The sequence below is a fragment of the Platalea leucorodia genome, assembly GCF_965183815.1.
Source record: "Platalea leucorodia genome assembly, chromosome: Z".
In the NCBI taxonomy this organism is placed as follows: domain Eukaryota; kingdom Metazoa; phylum Chordata; class Aves; order Pelecaniformes; family Threskiornithidae; genus Platalea; species Platalea leucorodia.
In genome coordinates this window covers 34,161,505-34,177,234 of record NC_138858.1, presented here as the reverse complement: position 1 = coordinate 34,177,234, position 15,730 = coordinate 34,161,505, and positions in this window count along the sequence as shown.

Below are 15,730 nucleotides of genomic sequence, written 5' to 3'. Positions count from 1 at the left end.
CATCCCTGTGGGTAGAAGGACATAAGGATATCCATCACATCAATTTAAAAATGACAAAAAAAAATCCTACAGGATAGTGCGTTGACTAAATCTTGAAAGATTTTCTTTTACATTGAAAGGAATGTACGGTGATGTAGTCTTAGGCAAAGCTCAATAGCAACACCAGTTCTCAATGGAAAGGGTTCAAAGATGAGAATCCATATGAGCTGTCCATGTCTGCATGAGTTGCTTTCCTTTTGTTATTGCAGCCATGAGGTTGCCAGATGGCATCCTCAGACTTCTTCAGAGAGACGGAAAACCATAAGGAGTGCTGTCTTCATCAAAAATCATAATAGTACAATGAAATTACAGTTGATACGTTTGTTCGTCTAGGTTTTCCTTAAGGAAGTGTGTGGTTTTTTTGGCTGTTAATTACTGTGGGTTTTGACCATAACAGAAAAATGTTATCATGCTCATGCATTAATAGTATGAACCATTAGTAGTATGAACTGTCAGTATAGCTAGGATATTAGAGTTCATACCATAAGAAGTCAGACTTGAAACCTGTTTTGAGACCTGTAAAATTCTTGTAGTGGGAGAAATGTGCTGGGAGAGGCTTGATTAACATTAAATCATTATTACTGAAATATCCTACATATGCTAGTAGAAGTGTTTGAGGAATATATGAAAAATTCTCTTAAGAGGAAATCTAGTTACCTTTTTTACACTTCTGAAGTCCTCTGCAAATATGTAGGTATGGATAAATAATAAAAGTGAATTTCAAATAATATATTGCATATAGCCTGTAATATGATTTGTGTGCCTACTGTTCAAAAAAATATTCCTAATGAAAAGTTGTATTAATCATTGGTATTCCTTCACAAATGGAAGTCTGCCCAGCAAAACGTGACATTAATTTCAAATTTGACATTAGTAGATTTAGGCTGGCATCATCAACATACCAACTGGAGTACTTTAAAAAAACAAAAACCAAAAAAACAAACCAAAACCTGACGCGTTAATGTGGTGATAACCTATGTTCTCCTTTGGATAATTTAGCCACTTCTTCAGTTTTAAGCACAATTATTCTGTGAAATTGTCCTTTCCCCATATGAATAAAAGATATACTAATGGCTTTTTCACACAACTTAAGTAAGTCCTAATCTTCGTTGGTTTTTTTGTTTTGTTTTGGTTTGTTTTTTTTTAAGAATGCTAGGCAGCTAGACCTGAAAAGCTGCACAAATGCATTTACCTGTTTTTGCAGAGCATAGGCTTTGAAATGGGCCGTATGGTTGACTTGACTCCTCTTTTTCTCTGTGAACCCAGCATGCTCAGACAATACAGTGAAGCTAAGATCTGTTAGTGAGGTTGGAGATTCTTTTGTCAAATGCCTCAGCTAGGAAGGGTACAATGGACTACAAAGCTTCAAGAGCAGCCAAAAGGTATGTAGGTCACCAAACCTGGGTAACCAAACACTGTTAACTACGCTCCCTATATCCATTATTTGGTCTTTTGAAAAATTAATTTGTTCAGTGAGAATTGGGTCAGCAGCATACAATATGTGTTATTTGGAAGAACTGAGAAATAGTTTGAAAGCAGAATCAAATTATTTTCTTCTGCATTTTTAGAACAAAGTGCAGTGGGCTTCCTGTGCAGTTTGTTTTTGATTTTCCATTCTAATGGAAGTATAAGAAAGGATGCAAAGTAGTGCAAAAGTCATGTTAGCTACCGGAGGCCATTGGGTGGAATAAAGTGGTCAGGAAGTGTGTTTTTTTTCTGTGCAATCTGTAGTAAAAAATATTCTAGAACTGAGTAATTTCCTGAGCAGCTTTCAGATAGGTTGTGGTGCTCTGCCAACCTAATCAGAATGCATGATTACTCCTATTTTAAAATCTCTTTCCTTTGAGAGCCCCATATAGGTTATTTGTTTTCTGTTCTAGGAGTATTAGAGAAAAGTGTATTTGGCACAACAGCATTAAGTTGTCTTGCAGCACCTGTTTTTCCTTATCAACTGTAGGTTTTCAGAGGTTTCTATAGGTGTGGAAATGAAGTCCCTAGATGTTCCCATTATCTTATTCTATAGAGGATCATAAATTAGAAAGTATCCACATGTAGTTATGCTGAGAATCACCTTTTTTTTCTCAGCATGTAGGCCAGACTTTCCCAGCATTCCCCATCTTCCCCTTTTTCATACCCTTCCTCTGCAGAAGGCTAGAACGTGGATAAAATGTCTGATTATTTTGAAATTAGCTCATATCTCAGAATTCTGTTCTTACTCACTGATCCTGAGGATAGTGACCATTTCTCCTTGGGTAAGAATTCTCTTTCAAGTAGGGTGATGTCCTTAACTTCCTTACTTTGTTTTTCCTAGAACTGGTAAAAATGAGAGAGGGAGCACTCCAGCTTACGTAAATATCAGATGTTTCCTAATGTAGGATGAGAGATGAAGAAGTAACTGATAGTATTCTGCTGGAGTTACAGAATTAATAAGGTAGACATTTATGAATGTTGGGATAAGTTAGGTGTATCAATGTCTTTGGGCAACACTCAAGTGCAGTTATACAGATTATATCTTTTTCTCCCCTTCCTCCCCCTACTCTGACAGGTGTTGGTTGGCTGGAGAACATAATGGGGACAGAGAAGGAAGCCCATGAATATTCCTGTCTGTTCAGTGTTCTGTTGATTTTATTAATCATCAGTGCTGAACAAATTAAAGAAGGATTGAATTGTGACATTTATTTCAACATTTCTTGGTTACTTAAATAAGATTTTGTAAAAAAAAAAATGCAATGTATGTTGCATTATATATTTAAAAAAAGGGATTGTTAGAAGATACATGATGAGGACGGAAAGGTAAGGAAAGTGAGGGCAGAAGATGTGTAAGTAATGGAAATGGAAGAAATCCTCAGCAATGAAAGGAATCCCATTATTCAGGGCTCTGGTGCAGTGTCAAGTCAGATGACACTTTCTTTAATCATTGGGGATGAGATTTAGTTACAGAATCATAGAATGTCCTGAGTTGGAAGGGACCCGCAAGGATCATTGAGTCCAACGCCTGTCGCTGCATAGGATAACCCCAAAAATCACACCATGTGTCTGAGGGTATTGTCCAAATGCTTCTTGAATATTGTCAAGCTTGGCGCCGTAACTACCTCCCTGGGGAGCCTGTTCCAGTGCTCCACCACCCTCTGGGTGAAGAACCTTTTCCTAATATCCAACCTAACCTCCCCTGGCATATCTTCCTGCCATTCCCTCGGGTTCTATCATTGGTTACCAGGGAGAAAAGATCAACGCCTGCCCCTCCTCTTCCCCTTGTGAGGAAACTGTAGATCACAATGAGGTCTCCCCTCAGTCTCCTCTTCTCCAGGCTGAACAGACCAAGTGACTTCAGCTGCCCCTCATACAGCTTCCCCTCTAAACCCTTCGCCACCTTGGTGGCTCTCCTCTGGTCACTCTCTAGTAGCTTCGTATCCTTTTTGTACTGTGGCACCCAAATCTGCACACAGTACTCAAGATGAGGCCGCACCAGTGCAGAGTAGAGCGGGACAATCACCTCCCTCGACTGCCTAGCAATATAGTGCTTGATGCACCCCAGGACATGGTTGGCCCTCTTGGCTGCCAGTTCCCTAACCATAGGTGGCTCATGCCTTTGTAGATGCCCTGAGGTATCTGCTCAGCCCCAGGCTACTGTTCTCTTATACCATATCTTCCAGTCCCATACAGGGATTTCAGAAAACCAAGAACATACACAATTGCACGTTTATCTGTGTTTAGGATTATGAATTGCACATATTTATATTCTGATGTTATATCTAGAACTTTGCCTTTCCTCCTTGTCTTTCCGAAAGGCAAGGATTTTTTCATGTTATGCTAATTATATCTAAAGCTAACAGAGAGAGCTCCCTTAATCAACACTTGTGCTTAACTATCAGCATAATTAGATTAATTATATTTTGGAGACATCCTAGAAATCCTGTCATGCATGTATGCATCTGTGTGTGTAGGAAGTGACATCATCCTTGTCTTCGTATTCTGAAACAAGCTTATCTGTTGTTTTTTTTTGTTTTCATTTTTTCCCCTTTTCATAGATGATACACAGATTGATGGATTCCAAAAGCTTATGCTACTAACTATAGTCCATCCACAGAATCAACCTTTCAGCTTTCCTGCTCTGACACCATGATGGTGCCTCTGAGACAAGGCACAGGGGCACTGCAAAAGTGATGAACTGTGTAATGTCACACTGCCTTTTTTGTTATTTGCTGCTCTGGTAGGTCACCTTTTTCTGTTTCTTGGAAAGGAAGGATGGACCTAGGGATCTATGTAATATAATTATGCTGAGGTGAGGTGTGTTTTCTGTTTTTGTATTATCGACATCTTGACCATTATGCAACCAGTAAAGATTACTGGCAGTAATATTTTCTTCTGAGGTCAGGGCTATTGATTTTGGAGTATAAGCAGAGCTGATATGATAAATCTTATGGTAATAATTCTATTTGCATTTAACTTTTAACATAATTTGTTTGGGACAAAAAGTTTGAGATATATGAATATGCATTTACTGAAGTTATTTAGATATTATGTTCATTAAATGATTGATTGTTGCAAAAGACATTCTAAGTGTTCTGCTTGATAACAGGGGTATTGGGAATAGCATGCATGAGAGACTGCTCTTATAGATGAAAGTCTCTGTCTGTAACCTGTCTATCAAGGTTTTAGAAAGGCAAGAGAACAGATCTTGTTTGTAAGCCAGAAACATTTTCCATAAACAGAAGATGAAGTGATCTTCAAAAGTATGCCAATAATCACAAAGAATAGAGCAGTTTCATAAGCAAGAAAAAGGATCCAAGAAAACCTTAGTCTGTATCGTTTAATCTAATTTTATTAATATAAATGGCCCTAAGCAGTATTACGTCCCTGTAGGATGGTATCCCAGCTCATGCAAACTGTAACGTCTGTTTGTGGTGTTTCACTGGCTGTCTACATTTTACTAACTTGGGGAAATAAAACAAAAATAAAATAAATTATGCCAAGTTGAGATTTTCATAACTTAGCCTCACTCTATGTCTTTAGAAGTCGTACAGTATCATTTGTTGTCATTTATGTCTGAATCATATAAAAGTTGTGATCCCGTTGGAACTTGGGGGATAATGAAGAGGATGACTAATAATTATGATAATAATAATAATGGTGATGCCTTCTGATTGAGTGAGAGCGAGACCACATTGTGAAGTTTAGAGGAAGTAGATTTTTTTTCTTGCTTACTACTCAAGGAGAAAATATAGGAACAAAGTGAACAATGTAATGCTTCTTTTCTGTCTGCTTTGCTATTAAGTTTTCTTTTTGGCAGTGTTAGGAGGGAACTAAGATGAGAAGGCTACCTTGCAGAAGCACATCTGCCGTGACTTTTCTGTGGTAGCAACTTCCCTCCTTATTTGTAGCAGCTAAATCTCACTATTAACTAAAAATACAATTTTTAAAATAAGTTCTCACATAAGCAGATATGGTAATTTCCAAAGGGTTTTTATGTGGTAATGGCTACAGTAATGTTAACAGTGATCTTGTTCAAAGAAACTTTGGTGAAATAAGCTCAGAAGTATTGTGTTACTGGTTGTAGCTTGAGTTCTGCTTCTTATTTTCTTGTACAATGCCGTGGGGTTTTTTTTGTTTGTTTGTTTGTTTTTTGTTTTGTTTTTGTTTTTTTTTTTTGGGGGGGTGGCAGGGGAGAGGATATGTTGGTATACATGTGGGAACATCTAGTGATTGTACTATCTCATCATGTCTGTTGTATTCATTTTGAATTGCTAAATGGACATTTTAAATTACTGCAAAGTACAGTATCACCTTCGTCGTCTCCTTATCCAACACCTTCTGTTAGAACCTTTGAACTTCTTTGTCAGGGAGAAATAGCAATAATTCTTGGTCGTATGTGGCTTAGACACGATCTATACACTTTTGTAAAGTAGAAGATGGTGTAGTTGTGAAACCTGTTATATTGCATTAGGAAGTTAGTTCTTAATAATGCTGTCTAACAGTATGGAGTTATACTGCTAATTTAAAAAAAAGCTAAATGTCTGAGTTATTAACTAACTTGGACAGGAAACTTAAACTTTTGTTTATGGCAGCAGAGGATGAATTGAAAAGAGAAACAAGCACCACTGTACTGCTTGCATACTGCTTGGCTTATGTTGAGGACAGAGGCATACATTCCCTCTGTACTCAGGAAGAATTTTCTATGGAAAAAACCAGGTTGATCATGCAAGTCCATCGCTTTCTGCTGCCTGTCTTTACAAGATGAAAGCTACAGAAGCTTCTTTAGTGGTCAGGAACAAGGAGTCAGAGAAACTAGAGCTGATTTAAAAACCTGCATTGGTTTCCCCTTCTAGCGATCAGTGGCTGCTTGTATGTTGGGGGCAAGCCTGTGCCCTCTTCCACAGTAACGGCGCCAGTGGAGTGAAACGCCGGAGAATCTGTGCTAAGAACGTAGGTGAAAAATGCCTCTTTCCTGTGGAAATTTTGAAATATGGTGATCATTTGATTAAAGCTGTCTGTAACTAGTCAAGTAAAAGGAAGCATATCTTGATGAGAATTTGTGAAGGCTATCTTGTTCAGTTTGTTTATCTTGCTTTCAGTCAAAGTGGGTAATGAGGTGGGAAGTAGCTCAGAGAGTTTTCCTCTCTTGAACTTTGAAAAGAGCAAACAGTTAAAGAATGAAGAGTGTGTGTGTGTCCCTGTTATTTTTTTCCATAGTCCATATTTAAAATGAGTGGAACTCTTTTTGTTTCAACATCCTTATACAGAAATGCCTTTCATATTTTTGTCCATTTGTAAAATGTGTTCCCATTGTAATACCTAAGTAAGAAAAGATGACATATAAGTGTAATTTGAATTTTATCTAGTAAAGCCCTGTAGAAATGAGAGCTGGTAAAATGTGAAAACAAGGTGTTTAAACAGTTGTATTTTTCTATTTCTTGTTACAGAAAAAAAAAAGTCAAGTGTGACAGATGTGCTCAGACCTTAGTGGAACAGTAGCTGAAGTGTTAATTGGATTATATTTCCCTAAACATCTCTCTTAATCCCCATAGCCCTTTATTTGCCCACAGAAGAACTACTGTGTATTTTAAGTTGTAAATAAGAAAACAGGAGTAGTAGGGAGTACCAAATTGGGCAGTTTGATAAAGCAAAGATATCCACTCAAGATGAGTGTGTTAAACTGCTTCTAACAAGTATCAGTTTGTGCCTTCCATCAGTAAAGGTTTCACAAGGAAGGCGGTGGATGGGAACCTGAAGGAAAGGATACAATTTTTTCTCACCCTCGCTGGGATCAGGAATCAAGTCTTTGTCTCATCTTTTTTACAAGGTAGTTCCAGCAGGCTTTTTTTTTCCCTCTTACAAATTTTGCAATACATTTTGAACTCTAGATTGATTATGAATGTACAAATTAATGTGGTTGGTATATCCCAGTAGCAGCAGGCAAATCTTATTGCCAAAACTACATTGAAAAAGGAAGTTATTGTATTACACCATGAGTAAATTCATGGAGAAACAGAATATTTTTCCCCAAAATATTAAATTGGAGTGTTAATTCAACTATGTATCAGTTTTAGAGTAAGTCTTGTAAAGTGAGATATAATTGTTCTTGCTATTCACTTTCATGATGGTGTTTGAAAACAACATTCTCATCATTAGGGTGTTAGAATTATTGAAAATACAGAGGAAATCTCCATAATTCCAGCAATGCGTATTCCAAACTGAAACTATTCCAGCCTTTCGAGTAAGTTTATATTTTTTTAAGTACTAATTGCTCATTTAATTATTATATTCTTATGGTGATCAGTAGTTATTTTTTGTTTGGAGAAGGCTATAACATAATTTTTATATATGCTTCCCAGGAAATACTGACACATAGCACGCTCCTCTTTCCCCCCTGCCGCTATGTAATCATTGGAAAGATTTCAAAAAGTGGTAATTAAAACGTGTGCGCTTCTAGTGTGTGAACGCACGCATCATTATTAAATATAGCTGTGTGCATTAATTAATTTCATTGTGTTATATTAATCAAATAGTTGCAGTGGCAAGCACAGATAATGTATAAAATAAGAAGAGCCAGCAATATTCAGGTCATAGGCTACTATTGTACATGCAAATATGAATCTTACAGGATAATAGCCTCCATGTTAATCATAGGACACCTGGGACCAGGTGGCATTGTTAATGCATTGCTAGCAAGAATACTTTCTCATGTGCTTCTTTTATACAAGTTCATCACCAGCTGGAAAACGTAAGTAGTCAGTCAAAGTTTACATAGTTCGAATGAGTGGTTTTGTCTTCTTTGCAAGGGTATATGGTGCATGTATCGTCAAGTCTGTAAACAGAAACAGCAGAATCTACTACCTACTGCAGAAATAGCCATTCAAAACATTTTCAACATAAAATGAGTCATTTTTTATACTCACAAAGATGACAGTATGGTCATAAGTATGTTGTAAATTGCAGACTGTTTTGTTTTCTGGCAGCATCTCAGATTACTCCAAACCCTATTGCCTGGCTCACTAATGTAGGCTTAGTTATCTGACCATGTTTTTCAAGCAGGAATGCTTTTCTTGTTATGTAGTTAGTTAAGCAAAAGTATGCAAAAATTTACTGTAGATACATACTTTTACAGAAACTTACAAAATTATATGAAGCTCCATATTTGGCCTGAAGTGCTGTAGGACAGAGAGTATCCTACATATGCAGTACAGTACAATAATGTGTTATCGTCATTTGATTTTTTGAATGTGACTTTACTATTTTTGATCTATTTATGTATTTTTAGATTATGATGAAAACTTAAGATGTAATTACTTACTAGTTCATTTGAAGTTATTTGAACAATAAGAGAAGTATTTTAATATAAAATATTTTAATTTGCAAATGCATGTTTCAGCTACCATAGAATTCAATATGGATATATATACATGTTCTCAGAGGTTTGCATGTGTACTGAAGCTAGTGTTACATACCGAAGCAAAGTTCAACTAGTTATTTAGTATTTGTTTCTTCTTTTGAAAGAGGAACTAGTACAATAAACACCATTATACATGTCATGAATCAGAGACCTCTGTTTTTTCTGGTGGAACTATGTAATCCATGCAACTGGAAATCTATACATATTATGAAACTGCCATAAAGTATGACTTAATTTATGGTGGGGTTTTTTTGGTTTTTTTTTAAGTTATATGTATAGTCTGGAAAATCTCAGAAGTGCAAGAGCTAGGTTATTGTGAACTGGATCAGAATGGGAAGATTGTATAAAGAAGCTTCCACATATTCTGTTCTTGCTGCATTCGGGTATTATTGTTTTGGTACTACAAACAGTAGTGCATGAGAATATCTGAACTCAAAGCACTAGGGGAGAGTCACAAAAATAATAAAACTATGAATAATATGGAATAATAACAAATACCTACAGGGGTACTTTTAGGTTTGGATTTTTATCCAATCCATTTACTGCCTGTAGATAGGAGCAGGAGAGAATATAGAAGAGGAAAAATCTGTTCCGTTTGAATAAGAAAATATGATTGTAAGGCCATGCAAACTTTGTATAAGTATAATGGAAATATGCATCAGAAACTGCTTATTGGGAAAGGAGCTAGATTTCAGATGTACTGTTAGATATATTAAATCATTCCCTTCAACTTGCAAAACCACCAAGGAGGATTAACAGAAAATGATAGAAGCTACCACTGAAGGGGAATAGTCTTCCTTGGATATACTGTCTCATCAGCTCAGTTTTAGGGTGGCCATAAAAAGAGGATAACCTTAATTATGGAAATTGCTACTAGAAACCTCTTATAATGTTTGAATAGGATAACAGTTGCTCCTACAAACTTAATTTCAGTGATAAGTAGGTGGCTTAATAATGGGTCCTCTAGTCTCAATTTCCTGCCTCGAAATCCAACTTGAGGAGAAAAGTGAAAAATTTTTCTGGTAGCCTGGTAGGTGGGGATAGGCCAGTTTTTGCAGTTCCAGGATCTACATCATAAAGTATGGCAGCTGCTCTTCAAATATAGACTATGAAATCAACATGATGTAAGGAGCCCTTGGGCTTTGTACTCAGCGGAAATGAGTACCAAGTCCCAGGTCCTGCTGATGAAAAAACCTTCCATGATTCTGCTTTATAATTAGATTCTTGAAAATGTGGTGGGATGATGCTTAGGGAGACTGAGAAATGACTGATTTTTTTTTTTTCTCTGTCAAAATAGATCAAATGTTGTTAAGTGCCACTTATTTTAACTGAAATATTTATTCTTTGTTTCTGAGTGAATTCTTGTTACATGGTCATGAGCCACTGTCATACAAACCAACAGCAATTCAGTTGGTTTGCAATTCAGTTTAAGATGCAGATTCTTTTTAGGCTGCTAGTCTTTCCTGTAGTACACCAAAGTATATTGTAGACATGTAGAAGTGAGGCTGACCATTCAAGAAATGTGTTGCTTTTATAATACGACTCTAAAAAGATCTTCTGTCTCTTCTGTGTCTCAGATTGTTATAACTATGAAACCTTCACATTGTTTAAGATACCTTTGTAATAAAGCACCAAAGGTTCTAGTTCCAAGCACTTTTAATTCTAGAGCAAAAATATCTGTTGACTTCAATGAAAGTTAAATAGAACTCAGAACACCTTAAAAGACAAATACTGTACTTGTACTTTTTCTGAATAATGTGATGTTTACCTTTTTTGATGTTATTTTGCTCCATTATCTCTCTTTCTTTGGAGGGTATTTATTTGCATGGATGTTACCTATTTTTAACTTCTACTGTCAAAGTGCCTTGTCTAGAGAAAAGAATTTTATTGAACTTTGAAAAATCACTCACCTATTAAAAGTATTAAAGTCGTACCCATTAATGTATAATTAACAGTTACAATGACTCGTAGTTTAGCAGCACAGATTCAATTAACTTATATATAGGAATTAAGGTGTTAATTAAGATTTTAGTTTAAGTTGAAGTTCCTATGCTGGTTTTCAAAGCTAACTTTTGAAAAATATGTGATAAGAACTGGAGAACATGATTAAATTGGTATTTTTTTTCCTGTTGAGGTTGACATATGGTTTGAATTATAAATGATGAAAACCAGTATTATTTAAGTAATTAAGTCAAGCTGTTCTGAGACATTGAAAGAGAAATCTACACAATGTTTTTTTCTTTCCCCGACATCGTAGAAGTAAAATCTTTATATATTTACCTCTCTGAAATGCAAATGGTAAAGTATGGAAATAGCTTCTTTCTTTTAATTTGCTGATGTTGAAATCATTCTTCAAAATAAAATTTATCTTTCAGTATAGGGACACCAAATTATTGTGTCCCAGGCGTATTGTTACTTTCCAAGACTTTTGAGTTGGTAGAGCATTTCTGATACCTCGTTAGAAGAATAACTGTGGTAGTGGTGTGACCTTGTAATACTATGGTGTCTTTCACTCAGTGATTTGATCAGTTAAATGGGTCAAGCTCAGAAAATTGTAAGCCATTTATTCAATTTATGCTGTTAGTCAGTGAACTTTAATCAGATATCAAATGACTTGAGAAAAACAGCAATTTATAATAAATGTCTGTCAATTTAAAAATATTCTCTGATTGGAAAGAATTTTCCAGTCTCAAATAAGTAATCTTGTGTTATGTCATCCCCAAAATAAACAATACTAAATGACAAGTGTCTCTCTTAAATAAGGGAGACAGTGGCAGGATTCTGTATACAAGTCTCCTTTATGGTTTACTTATATTTGAAGATATTTATGCAGCCCAATAAAAAAAAGTAAAGATTAAGTAGTACAATGCACAGTATTACTGATACAAATGACTTGTTTGTAAAAGAAGAAGGTGGTAGGGTTTGTTTTTTTTGGGGGTGCAGGGAGAAGAAGGTAACACAAATTCAACTGTAAAAAAGTTGTATGTGGTTTTTTTTTCTTCTTTTTTTTTTTTTTTTTTTTTTTTTTAAGAGTGCTTGGTGTGTTTAGGAGTGGGGTTTAACAGCTAAAATAGGAGCCAAAAGATAATGATCTTAATGCACTTATCTTCAGTTCAAAATGACATCTGACATCACTTTTGACTTAATGACCCTCAACTACAGTATTGATTCCTGGTCAAAGTGCTGAGAATAAGAGTTGCAATTTTAGAGTTCCTGATGATACATTCATATTACTCCTTTCATCCAAGAGAATCCTGTCACATGTAACAAACTATATGCTTTGTTAACTTCAGTTAGAATGTGTTGTTCTTCTGAAATGAAGAAATAAATGTAACCTTGTTACATATGATGGACATGTTCTTTTTCAGAGCATGTCTGAATTCATTTTCCCTTTGTTCTTGTTTATGTAGACATTTAGAAAAATATCAGGAACATGTTTGCTAGCAGAATGGAAGTGGGTAAAGTAAGTTAAAAAAGAGAAAAAAGCAGGCAAGCATATTTGCACTGTCAAGAAACAGCTTTCTTTTTGTCTTACTAGTGTAGAATACAGAACGATGTTCACTGTAGAATTTCAGCAACTTGTTGTGTTGGAGGTAAACATTTCTTATGAAGCGATTACCATGCAAATGTGAGTCGAACCAGAATAGAATGGAAGACTGATGAGGGATAGAGCCAGTGGTTTTAAGTGTGCAGTGGCTTTCTGTTAACAAGACATATTTCACAATAATTAATTCTTTACATTTATCTTGATTCTAAAATGCCACAAATTAAATGGGAAAAGGAAAGCTGAAATGAAGTCCCTGTTGACAGTTCTTTCCAAAGAAGAGTGGTTCAGAAGAATGAAATATGTGAAGGAGAGAGGTTAATTTAACACAAGAACATTCCTGAAATTGTGTGCGTGTCTGTGCATGTGTGTGGAAGAGCAATTGTGCATTTGCATGTAAGTGGGTTCCCACTGCCCTCATCTGCATGTAGTGACAAACCGCTTCAGGTACATAATCATTTCAGTTTCTTGCTGTTGTCTTATTAAGAAAAACAGCAAAATATATATTTTATTATGTAAATATTTTTCTCATCTGCATTGTTAGTTACATGTTTTTCCCCTGGTACAGAAGAACTGGGGTCCTGCCATAGCCGGAGCATTCTGTAATCTGTATGACAACAGACTTGCTACAAGTCTTTAAGGGTACTGGAGCAGCAGTTGGAAGACTTAAGAACATTGTATGTCCAGTACGTGTGAAATCTCTTGTTGTCTGTGACTTCTGTTTGTGGAATACTATTACTTTAAATCCCAAAATAGAAGTTTCCAAAATGGTAGACAGCTAGGTTAAGCAAACTGTCTAAACCAGGTACGTGTGGTTTGGTAAGCAAACCCAGATCTGTCTGTCAAGGGTGCAGCCCAGTGCCTGAATTTCTGGCAGTTTCTAATAGGCAACAGAAAGATATTTCTTGATTTGTTTGTTTGTTTGTTTGTTTGTTTGTTTTTAATACCATGATTTGGTCCAGTTTTTGTCTATTCCTGCCTAACATGAATGAGAAAGAACATACTGAAAACAAAGCAGGAGATCATGTAATCTCCATATAAAGTTTATTCTTCGATAAGAACGGTAACAAGCAAGAGGCCAGTCTATAGCTGAGATTTCCCCCACCCCCTATTGGCAAAATGAGCAGAAGAAATAATCTTGGAGGATGATTTTTGTTTTCCAGTCCTTCACAGGTTATGCTCATAATTTAAAGTCTTATTCAAAGTACTTTCCCCCTCGCCCCTGCAACATTTCTGAAGTTAGGCTGTTTAATTAATCAGTTTGGTGTGCTAAATCACTTTCTTATCCTCATACAAAACTTTGGAGATTTTAATTTTTTTATTTTTCAAGATTTATTTCAGTCTCACCTATAAAATTAGACTAGTTTTACTTTTTCTGTAATGATTAAGTGTGAAAAATATATTATTTTTAATGTTATCATGAAAAGTTCATAGAATATTCAAAGAAGAGCTTGCCAGATGAATTGGCAACATGACACATTTGCAACCTGCAATTCTAAAGGATTTTAAATTGCTTCCTTATCTTGCTTTGACATATATAAAGGAATATTCACCATCTTTCTATCTTTTCTTGGGGGGAGGAGGGCAGCTTTCTTATTTTGGTACAAATCTATTCATAAATGTTCATGTTTATTATTTTTATATTCAGCTTTCATTGCTTTACATTTGTCAACATTAAATTTCAGTTTCTGCCTGTCAGCCTAGTTACAGAGAAAATCAGAATTTGTTTAAACTTGACTTACTACTTGCTAAGTATGCAGTTTTCCTCCAAATTTTATATTATCAGCAAATTTAACAATCTAGGTCATTTGTAAAAATTAAAAACGAGCAGAAGTCTTAGCAGAGATGACCCTGGTAAAACCCCACTAGATATTTCTATGTTCAGCACTTCCATGTGTGAATACAGCAATTTTTTATAGTCTTAAACAGATTTCAAAACACCTTAAGAAACTGGACTCAACTTCTGTGTATAAAGATAGAAGAATTCTAATTCTGATTTTTGAATGATTGACACACACAAATCAATCTTGAGTTTCTTCATTTTAAGACATGAATTTTATCATATCTGAAATTAGTTAACAACTTAAAAACTTATTTTTAATTTTTTTAATTATAGTTTAAGAGAGATCAATTTGTACAGAACCACATTTTAAGTTTTCATTTTTTTTTTCTGACACATTAACTAAATTGATGGCTTATAGTTTGTTCATCAGTGTCCTTCAAAAAACTTTTGTGAACCTGAACAAATAGAATTGGATATTTGAGCAAGTCACAAAGGCGTGGTATGGTATGCAGAAAAGCTGGATGACTTTATTTGGAAGCCCTGTATTTTTTTTTTCCTTTTTTAATGAATATTCCTGTGCATACTTCTAGCTTTCAGATGATTGTTTTATCTGGTAGATTAACTTCCTTTTAAGTGTACATAGTTTTTTTTTTATTTTTTCCTATTCTTGTATACTTGAATATAACTCCTATAAACCAATAATATATAAAGTATTAGTATACTGTTAATACTTATAATACATCCGTAATAGTATACTATTAATATGATGTAACAGTATTATATATACTCTCCATGTTTTGACCTATAAATTAGACTGGGCTTGTCTTAATGTTTGAAATTCTCTAGCATCAAGTTAGATATTTGCAAGAGAAATGTCTGTGATGTTCTTCAAACACTTGATTCCACAGCTGCAACAGATCATTATATAAAAACCAAATACATGGTATAATCTTAATCCAAACTCTGTTTATAATTACTGGAATGTTTTGCTATATAAGGCAGATTTGTGTTGTATGTTTGACTCCTTAGAGTTCATTCTTTTTTGTTATGGGTACTTAAGTATAATCTCTCAGGAAATTAATTTTTTACTATTTTCTTTTAATTCAGTTCTGTAGTTGATAATCTTTGCTTCTACCCCCTGCCCTGCCACCCCACTTCTTATTTTGGAAAGTAGAGTAGTATATCACCATAAACATTACATACTTACTAGCAAAGTACACCAGGACACTTCCTTAATCAGATACATCGTGGCTGTCCTAAAATGTGCTGTGTGGACAAGAAAAGGTGATGTCTCATTCCCAAGTTTAAGGATCATGACCTGCCACATAATCTCCACTGAGATGACTGACGGTGTTTAAACAGCCTCAAATCTCAGACTTATTTCTCATTACCAGCGTTATGGCAAAACTGTGAGACCCCCAGCCTACTATTTTTATTTTTATTTTTATTTTTATTTTTATTTTTATTTTTATTT